This window comes from Oncorhynchus kisutch, unplaced genomic scaffold, assembly GCF_002021735.2.
Source record: "Oncorhynchus kisutch isolate 150728-3 unplaced genomic scaffold, Okis_V2 scaffold730, whole genome shotgun sequence".
Classification (NCBI taxonomy): domain Eukaryota; kingdom Metazoa; phylum Chordata; class Actinopteri; order Salmoniformes; family Salmonidae; genus Oncorhynchus; species Oncorhynchus kisutch.
The window spans coordinates 99,828-110,023 of NW_022262675.1; the positions used below are offsets into that span (position 1 = coordinate 99,828).

Below are 10,196 nucleotides of genomic sequence, written 5' to 3' on the forward strand. Positions count from 1 at the left end.
TTGAATTGCAGCAAAGAAACCACTACTAAAAGACACCAATAAGAAGAGACTTGCTTGGGCCAAGAAATATGAGCAATGGACATTAGACCGGTGGACATTTTTGGTTCCAACCGCCGTGTCTTTAAGACGCAGAGTAAGTGAACGGATTAACTCTGCATGTGTGGTTCCCACCGTGAAGCATGGAGGAGGAGGTGTGTGGTTCCCACCGTGAAGCATGGAGGAGGATGTGTGTGGTTCCCACCGTGAAGCATGGAGGAGGAGGTGTGTGGTTCCCACCGTGAAGCATGGAGGAGGAGGTGTGTGGTTCCCACCGTGAAGCATGGAGGAGGTGTGTGGTTCCCACCGTGAAGCATGGAGGAGGATGTGTGTGGTTCCCACCGTGAAGCATGGAGGAGGAGGTGTGTGGTTCCCACCGTGAAGCATGGAGGAGGAGGTGTGTGGTTCCCACCGTGAAGCATGGAGGAGGAGGTGTGTGGTTCCCACCGTGAAGCATGGGGGAGGAGGTGTGTGGTTCCCACCGTGAAGCATGGAGGAGGAGGTGTGTGGTTCCCACCGTGAAGCATGGAGGAGGAGGTGTGATGGTGCTTTGCTGGTGACACTGTCTGTGATTTATTTAGAATTCAAGGCACACATAACCAGCAAGGCTACCACAGCATTCTGCAGTGATACGCCATTTGTTTTTCAACGGGACAATGACCCAAAACACCTCCACGCTGTGTAAGGGCTATTTGACCAAGATGGAAAGTGATGGAATGCTGCATCAGATGACCTGGCCTCCACAATCACCCGACCTCAACCCAATTGAGATGGTATGGGATGAGTTGGACTGCAGAGTGAAGGAAAAGCAGGCAACAAGTGCTTTGCATATGTGAGAACTCCTTCAAGTCTGTTGGAAAAGCATTCCAGGTTAAACTGGTTGAGAGAATGCCAAGAGTGCAAATCTGTCATCAAGGCAAAGGGTGGCTACTTTGAAGAATCTCAAATATAAAATATATTTTGATTTGTTTCACACTTGTTTTGGTTACTACGTGGTTCCATATGTGTTATTACATAGTTTTGAATGTCTTCACAATTATTCGACAATGTAGAAAATAGTCAAAATGGAGAAAAACCCTTGAATGAGTAGGCGTGTCCAAACCTTTGACTGGTTCTGTATATACAGTTGCCCTGAAGGAGTCAATCATCATCCATAAATAAACCCTTGAGTGAGTTCTCACAGATTCAGACGTGATTTGTCTGTCTAGTGAATATTGTGGCCTGAGGTGTCATCTTGTCTGGTTGGGATGTGGGTGACATCACTCACGCTGTCCACTGAGATCTGGTCTGAGCCTTGGGCCTGACTATAACGCTCTGACTGACTCTAAAACCATCTTTCTGACAGTGTGTGAATCGATCTGGTCCAATGGCACACTCTGCCATTTACATGTATTCTCTCATGGTCTTGTTTTTTGAAACCCAGACACCTGTGACTGTTTCTTAACACCATACCCATGGCTAGCCACTGTTTCTTAACACCATATCCATGGCTAGCCACTGTTTCTTAACACCATATCCATGGCTAGCCACTGTTTCTTAACATGATACCCATGGCTAGCCACTGTTTCTTAACACCATACCCATGGCTAGCCACTGTTTCTTAACATGATACCCATGGCTAGCCACTGTTTCTTAACATGATACCCATGGCTAGCCACTGTTTCTTAACACCATACCCATGGCTAGCCACTGTTTCTTAACACCATACCCATGGCTAGCCACTGTTTCTTAACACCATACCCATGGCTAGCCACTGTTTCTTAACATGATACCCATGGCTAGCCACTGTTTCTTAACACCATACCCATGGCTAGCCACTGTTTCTTAACACCATACCCCATGGCTAGCCACTGTTTCTTAACACCATACCCCATGGCTAGCCACTGTTTCTTAACACCATACCCATGGCTAGCCACTGTTTATTAACACCATACCCATGGCTAGCCACTGTTTCTTAACACCATACCCATGGCTAGCCACTGTTTATTAACACCATACCCATGGCTAACTTGTATCTAACTATGGTTGTGTCTCTCTGTGTTTCAGATCTTCTATGACCTGGTCAGGCAAATCAACAGGAAAACCCCAGTACCTGGGAAGACACGCAAAAAGTCCAACTGTCAGCTCCTCTAATACACAGCTGCTCTGTCGCACTGAGCCAGGTGAGAACCACTTGTAGGAGTCAGAATGCCACTGCCTAATTGAAAAGATAAGTTGTAGGAGTCAGAATGCCACTGCCTAATTGAAAAGACAGTTGTAGGAGTCAGAATGCCACTGCCTAATTGAAAAGACAGTTGTAGGAGTCAGAATGCCACTGCCTAATTGAAAAGACAGTTGTAGGAGTCAGAATGCCACTGCCTAATTGAAAAGATAAGTTGTAGGCATTTGGCTGGGGCCTCCTTGTCTTAAACCTGAGGAATATATTGAGTAAGAACTTCTCCCTCTCATATCAAGAGACATCATATGGTGCAGTTAGAAGTGTCATTAATGTCTCTATACCTCTCTCTCTCTCTCTCCTCCTTCTCTCTCGCTCTCTCTCCTCCTTCTCTCTCGCTCTCTCTCTCCTCCTCTCATTCTCTCTCCCTTTCGCTCGTATCCTCTTTCTCATTCTCTCTCCTCTTTCTCATTCTCTCTCCTCTTTCTCTCTCTCTCTCTTTCTCTCTCACTCCTCTCTTTCTCTCTCACTCCTCTCTTTCTCTCTCACTCCTCTCTCTTTCTCTCACTCCTCTCGTTCTCTCTCACTCCTCTCGTTCTCTCTCACTCCTCTCGTTCTCTCTCACTCCTCTCGTTCTCTCTCACTCCTCTCGTTCTCTCTCACTCCTCTCTCTCTCTATCTACCCACCTTCTCTCTCTCTATCTACCCACCTTCTCTCTCTCTATCTACCTACCTACCTTCTCTCTCTCTCTCTCTCTCTCTCTCTCTCTCTCTCTCTCTCTCTCTCTCTCTCTCTCTCTCTCTCTCTACCCACCTTCTCTCTCTCTCTCTCTCTCTCTCTCTCTCTACCCACCTTCTCTCTCTCTACCCATCTCTCTCTCTACCCACCTCTCTCTCTCTACCCACCTCTCGCTCTCTCTCTCTACCCATCTCTCTCTCTCTCTCTCTCAGGTCTGATTTGCTGCTGTCTCTCTCAGCAGTGCCAGCATTCCGACGTTACTAAAACCTAACATGGAATGGACTTTCCTGTGTGGTGACGCCCCTTTTAACATCAACAACCAACAAACAAACCGACCAACGGATTCAAAGCTACAACACATCAGTTTTTACACACAGATTAACCATTATCACTCTCCAGTGTCACGAGAACAAGATTTCTACATAGAAATATAGATATTCCAACTGTATGCAACTGAAATGGAAAGATTAAGTTCATAAAATAAAACGAAATAGGTAAATCAGTCAATATGAACCAAAATAAAATCCCGATCCCTACACACAGTGTTATTGCTAACGGAGACAGTAGCCGTAGAAACGGATGTCTAACCAGAATGTGCACGTTGCCACGGTGATGCGGTATTTATAAACACCTCTATATTAGCCAGAGAGAAAAGACAAAGTCCCAAAGAGGCACCTTATATAGTTCAGTTCATACAGATAACTTGCTCCTGGGGGTTTTATTTTCAAACTTTTTTTATTTTTATTTTCCTTCGATCATTCAACATCATTTCTCTGTCTTTTTCTGTCTCTACTGAGAGATGCTATACTGCGACAGCTATTGCTATGAGTTTTATTTGAGAAGTAAACCTGTGGATACAACAGTTATTATGATTATTATATGTGAGTTTTATTTGAGGAGTAAACCTGTGGATACAACAGTGCTGATTATATGTGTAAAAAGAGGAAAACAAGTATCATGTTTTTTCAGTAACTACCATATTGTCTTTTAGCCTGATGATGTTGCCTTCAAATAGGGGTTTTTTTTCTTTCTGGAGAATCTATCTATGATCCAATCATCTTTCTATGTCTTGCCTGGGTTTTCTTGCGTCTGAAATGGCACCCAAGTGTATTATATTTGACCAGAGCCCAATGGTTTCCCTATTGGTTTCCCCTATTGGTTTCCCCTATTGGTTTCCCTATAGGTTTCCCTATAGGTTTCCCTATTGGTTTCCCTATTGGTTTCCCTGTGGGTTTCCCTGTTGGTTTCCCTGTTGGTTTCCCTATTGGTTTCCCTATTGGTTTCCCTATTGGTTTCCCCTATTGGTTTCCCCTATTGGTTTCCCTATAGGTTTCCCTATTGGTTTCCCTATTGGTTTCCCTATTGGTTTCCCTGTGGGTTTCCCTGTTGGTTTCCCTGTTGGTTTCCCTATTGGTTTCCCTATTGGTTTCCCTATTGGTTTCCCTATTGGTTTCCCTGTGGGTTTCCCTGTTGGTTTCCCTATTGGTTTCCCTATTGGTTTTCCCTACTGGTTTCCCTCTTGGTTTCCCTATGGGCCCTGGTCAAAAGTAGTACACTATATAAGGAATTAGGGTGCAATTTTGGAGGCAGCCCTTGTGTTGTTTACAAAGATGTTTGTACAGTGGGGTTTTTCAATTGGGGTTGTGGTCAAAGAGGGACTGGACATTTTAACAAGCGACCAAACTTCTGAGACACCAATGGCCGACGTGACTGGGCGATCCTCATCATGTTTTTATTTTTTTTATTTTTACTTTATCCTTCCAAGGCCGTCTCTCATTGGTTGGTTTGTCCAGTTAGCCAATCCCCTCTCATGGAATCTGCGATCTACAACAGGAAGTATAGATTTTCTTTATTTTTTAAATTAGGGTTTTTAATACGAAAAAAATAAATAAAATAATGTCATTGGTGATGTCATTCTCCACACTTCTGTTGTTGTAGAGCAGTGTTTCCCAAACTAGGTCCTGGGGACCCCAAGGGGGACACCTTTTGGCACTGCACAGCTGATTCAAATAATCATGCTTGAAGATGATTTGAGCAATCTGTGTAGTGCTAGGGCAAGAACCAAAACATGTACCCAGGGGGGGGCCCAGGACCGAGTTTGGGAAACGCTACTGTAGATTCTCACTGTACTCCCTCTCCTTTTCTAAAACAGCCTCTCTCCCCTTCTCCCTCCCTCCCACAGCCCCTATCTCCCCCTGTCCCCTAGCCTCTTTCCCCTATCTCACTCCTCTCCCCTAGCCCTCCCCCGGCCCCTCCCCCTCTCCCACAGCCCCTCCCCCTCTCTCCCAGCCCCTCCCCCTCTCCCCCAGCCCCTCCCCCTCTCTCCCAGCCCCTCCCCCTCTCTCCCAGCCCCTCCCCCTCTCTCCCAGCCCCTCCCCCTCTCTCCCAGCCCCTCCCCTCTCTCCCAGCCTCTCCCCCAGCCCCTCCCCATCTCTCCCTGCCCCTCCCCCTTTCCCCCAGCCCCTCCCCATCTCTCCCAGCCCCTCCCCATCTCTCCCAGCCCCTCCCCCCCTCCCAGCCCCTCCCCCCCTCCCCCAGCCCCTCCCCCAGCCCCTCCCCATCTCTCCCCCAGCCCCTCCCCCTCTCCCCCAGCCCCTCCCCCTCTCTCCCAGCCCCTCCCCCTTGCTAATGCATCTGTTGTCAGCTGAGGACATGAAAACCAAATATTGGATCCTGTCAGTAAAGAAACTTGCCTGTTAGTGACTATTTCACCTGTGTAATACTTGGTTTGACCTGTTTCCTGTCAGTCTGTCAGATGATGATGATGATGATGATGATGGTGATGAAGAGTAACCGTGTGGGGTTGTTATCTGTTCTATAGTGAATGTGGGGGGGGAGGGGGGACAAACTAATGTGTTTGAAGCAGCAGGGAATAAGACTGAAATACAATAAGAACCACAGCCATGTAGAGATGATGATGATGATGGAGGAGGAGAAACAGGCAGAACTTGGATGAGACGGGGGGGGGGGGGGGGGTACGTCCCTAATGGCACCCTATTCCCTACATAGGGCACTACTTTTGACTATAGCCCTATGGGCTTAGGTTGCCATTTGAGATGGGGGGAGGGGGGGGTTTAAAGTTGCACGTTTGTTGTGAGTTGCGTGACCTCTGTTGACCTCTTGTAAGAGAATGCCTTTGTCGCTTTGTGTTGCTGTGATGATAACCAACAGCATCAGTCCTGGTGGACAGACCGTGTGTACCATGTCCCCTCACAGAGCCACAGTATTGGAAATGCAACGTCATCTGCCTATTAAGGGGGAGGGGGCTGGGGAGGGGACAAACAGAGGGGGCGTGGCCAAATGTAAACTAAAAAGCCTTAATTGAAGTGGTGTATTTTGTATAACCCAGCATCTGTAGTTCAATAAATTGGATTGCCATGCAAGGGCGTTGCCATGACGCCGGCCCGTCGCCGGAATGTTCCGTGTTGTTGTTGTTGTTGTTGTTGTTTTAGCCATACAGATGGTTTTATCTCTGTGGTTTAGCCATACAGATGGTTTTATCTCTGTGGTTTAGCCATACAGATTGATTTATCTCTGTGGTTTAGCCATACAGATGGTTTTATCTCTGTGGTTTAGCCATACAGATGGTTTTATCTCTGTGGTTTAGCCATACAGATGGTTTTATCTCTGTGGTTTAGCCATACAAATGGTTTTATCTCTGTGTTTTATCCATACAGATTGATTTATATCTCTGGTTTAACCACCTCCCCATCTCTGTGTCAAACTCATTCCACGGAGGGCAGAGTGTCTGTGGATTTTTGCTCCTACTTGATTGACAAATGAAGGTCACTGATTAGTTCGGAACTCTCACCTGGTTGTCTAGGTCTTAGTAAGGAACTCTCACCTGGTTGTCTAGGTCCTAGTAAGGAACTCTCACCTGGTTGTCTAGGTCTTAGTAAGGAACTCTCACCTGGTTGTCTAGGTCTTAGTAAGGAACTCTCACCTGGTTGTCAAGGTCTTAGTAAGGAACTCTCACCTGGTTGTCAAGGTCTTAGTAAGGAACTCTCACCTGGTTGTCAAGGTCATAATTGAAAGGAAACCCCAAACCAGCAGACACTAGGCCCTCCATGAAATTAGTTGGACACCCTGCTGTAGTGGTACCTGGTTGTCGAGGTCATAATTGAAAGGAAACCCCAAACCAGCAGACACTAGGCCCTCCATGAAATGAGTTGGGACACCCTGCTGTAGTGGTACCTGGTTGTCGAGGTCATAATTGAAAGGAAACCCCAAACCAGCAGACACTAGGCCCTCCATAGAATGAGTTGGACACCCTGCTGTAGTGGTACTGCTTTCGTCTGTATTCCTCTGTAGCTTTGAGGTAGAGGAGGGTGAGATAGTCAGATACACAGACATACATGAATAGAACCAAGACGATGAAGGAAAGTTTCAGAAATGTTCCTGCTCTGTAATGTAAATCTTGCAGTAAGCAGTTGAAAGACAGCACAGTTAGCAGCAGCACCAGTCACACTAGGTACCATACTGCAGGAAGTCAGATGTCTTGTTGAATACAAGATCACAGCAGAGCTGCCCAGACTAGGGTTCATATAGAAGTCATCTATCACTCCATTGGCAAATATTCTGTTTCATGTACCTCTCTTGCCTACTCTCTCTTTCTCTCACTGTCTCTCCCTCACTATCTCACCCATTCTCTTTCTCTCGCTCTCTCCCTCCCTCTCTATTGCTCTCTCTCCCACTCTCTTTCTCTCACTCTCTCCCTCCCTCTCTATTGCTCTCTCTCCCACTCTCTTTCTCTCATGCTCTCTCTTCCTCCCTCTCTATTGCTCTCTCTCCCACTCTCTTTCTCTCGTTCTCTCTCTCCCTCCCTCTCTATTTCTCTCTCTCCCACTCTCTTTCTCTCGTGCTCTCTCTCCCTCCCTCTCTATTGCTCTCTCTCCCACTCTCTTTCTCTAGTGCTCTCTCTCTCTCCCTATCACGATCTCTCTCTCCCTCTCTCCATATCTCTCTCTGTCAGGGGAAAAAGTCATTATCAGACAGTGGCTAGAGCAGAGCTGCCTGCTGAACAGTTAGACTCCATACAATACATATCCTACATCTCTTTGTGTAGATAGAATCACAGAGCACATGATCTATTGAAAATATGCTTGCTGATCTCTACTCTGGAATAATTCAATGTCTTCTTTACATACATACAATAAGCCAGTAGCACATTAACTCACCAGCTGCTCTGGGCCTCTGCTGCAGAATCTACAGCTCAGCTTAGTGTAACTGATATACCTGTCAGGGATAGGTGGAAGCAGCTGTCAGATCAGAGAAATGGAGTCATTCATGCCAATGATTGGACTCCTTGGGGGTGGGAATAAAGTAAGTCGGGCCAATGGAAGCGTACTATAAGTTAAAATGATGAGGAACTTGGCTGGCCTGAAGTGACTTGCCCAGAGTGAGGTAATTCCATGGAGGTTCATAGCAGACTGTAACATGCAATGAGCAAATAACAGTCTGGTCCCTTAGGAGAGGGAGTGGTCTTTTATCAGATGAACACACACACACATATATATATATATATATATATACATACACACACACACACACTGCTCATGTGACCTCATGTGGCTGGAGTGTGTCAGCAGTTCCTGCAAGAGGAAGGCATTGATGCTATGGACTGGCCTGCCCGTTCCTCAGACCTGAATCCAATTGAGCACATCTGGGACATCATGTCTCGCTCCATCCACCAACGCCACGTTGCACCACAGACTGTCCAGGAGTTGGCGGATGCTTTAGTCCAGGTGTGGGAGGAGATCCCTCAGGAGACCATCCGCCACCTCATCAGGAGCATGCCCAGGAGTTGTAGGGAGGTCATACAGGCACGTGGAGGCCTCATTTTGACTTGTTTTAAGGACATTACATCAAAGTTGGATCAGCCTGTAGTGTGGTTTTCCACTTTAATTTTGAGTGTGACTCCAAATCCAGACCTCCATGGGTTGATAAATTTGATTTCCATTGATCGTTTTTGTGTGATTTTGTTGTCAGCACATTCAACTATGTAAAGAAACAAGTATTTAATAAGAATATTTCATTCATTCAGATCTAGGATGTGTTATTTTAGTGTTCCCTTAATTTTTTTGAGCAGTGTAAATAGCCTTTATTTATCTAGACAAGTCAGTTCAGAACAAAATCTTATTTACAATAACGGCCTACATAAACACTGACAATGTGTTATCGGGAAACATATTCTCCCTGGCGTCCGTTCCACGACACATACCTTTTAAATAAACAGTTTTTAAAACTGTCCATCCATTGTTCCTCAACAGTTATTTGAACTACTTCTATACTGTTAGTATTGTCCTTTCTGTGCTGGAAACGCCATGGGTGTGTATTAAAATGGCACCCTATTCCCTATATAGTGCACTACTTTTGACTAGAACCTTATGGTCCCTTGCACCCTATTCCCTATATAGTGCACTACTTTTGACTAGAACCCTATGGGCCCTGGCACCCTATTCCCTATATAGTGAACTACTTTTAACCAGAGACCTATGGAAGCTGGTCAAAAGTAGTGCACTATATAGGGAATAGGGTGCCATTTGGGACTCAATCTGTGGACTTCTCCAGCCTCTCGCAGGGTGTGACCACTCAGCCTGTCTGACGTTTGTCTCAGAAACACACAGCATCCTTGGAAAGCCTGAATCACATAAACAACACAACACACAACGGTGCTATTCTGGGTCTACAGGAAACTCTGTGGACAGATACACTTCCTGTTCTTCAACATGCAGGAAAATAACATGGACTCTGATGAAACATTGATGTGGCCCTGCACAGTCTGAAAGGGACTGCTGATGACCACATGGGAGAAAAAAAAATTGAAATATATATACTTTTGTTTTATGTTTTAAGACAAATTGTGTCAAAGTGCAACATTCTGCACACATAGCCATATGTTATTGTATAACTTTATTTAATACATTGCCATGATATCAAGAAAGAATGCCTTGGTAAATGAGATTATTTAAAGAAGTGTAGGCCGAGAGAATAACCACTTTATGAGTAAAAAAATAAAAGAATACGGACGTTTAACTGTTGCTGCCCGAGGGGGTCGCTGTAGGAATAGTCCGATATTGAGCGTAACATGACTACTCTTTACAGCCTGTGGAGTTGATGACGCTCAGCAGTCATAGAGAATAATAAAGACCTGTAATGGCCCAAATACCAGTTTTAGCATGTGTAGCTCCATTAAAGGGCTTCAGCACCATTGTAATGTAGTTAACTGGGTGAGACTTCCAACTGTATTATCTGATCAGACAATCG

General features: G+C 45.7%; 1 long non-coding RNA gene across 1 annotated transcript; it reads left to right on the forward strand.

Moving 5' to 3' along the window:
• Positions 1-2,058: 2,058 nt before the first annotated feature.
• On the forward strand, positions 2,059-4,839 carry LOC116361516 (uncharacterized). Its single transcript, XR_004207637.1, has 2 exons — positions 2,059-2,198; positions 3,143-4,839. It is a non-coding gene; the product is annotated as an uncharacterized LOC116361516 (long non-coding RNA).
• Positions 4,840-10,196: the final 5,357 nt, after the last annotated feature.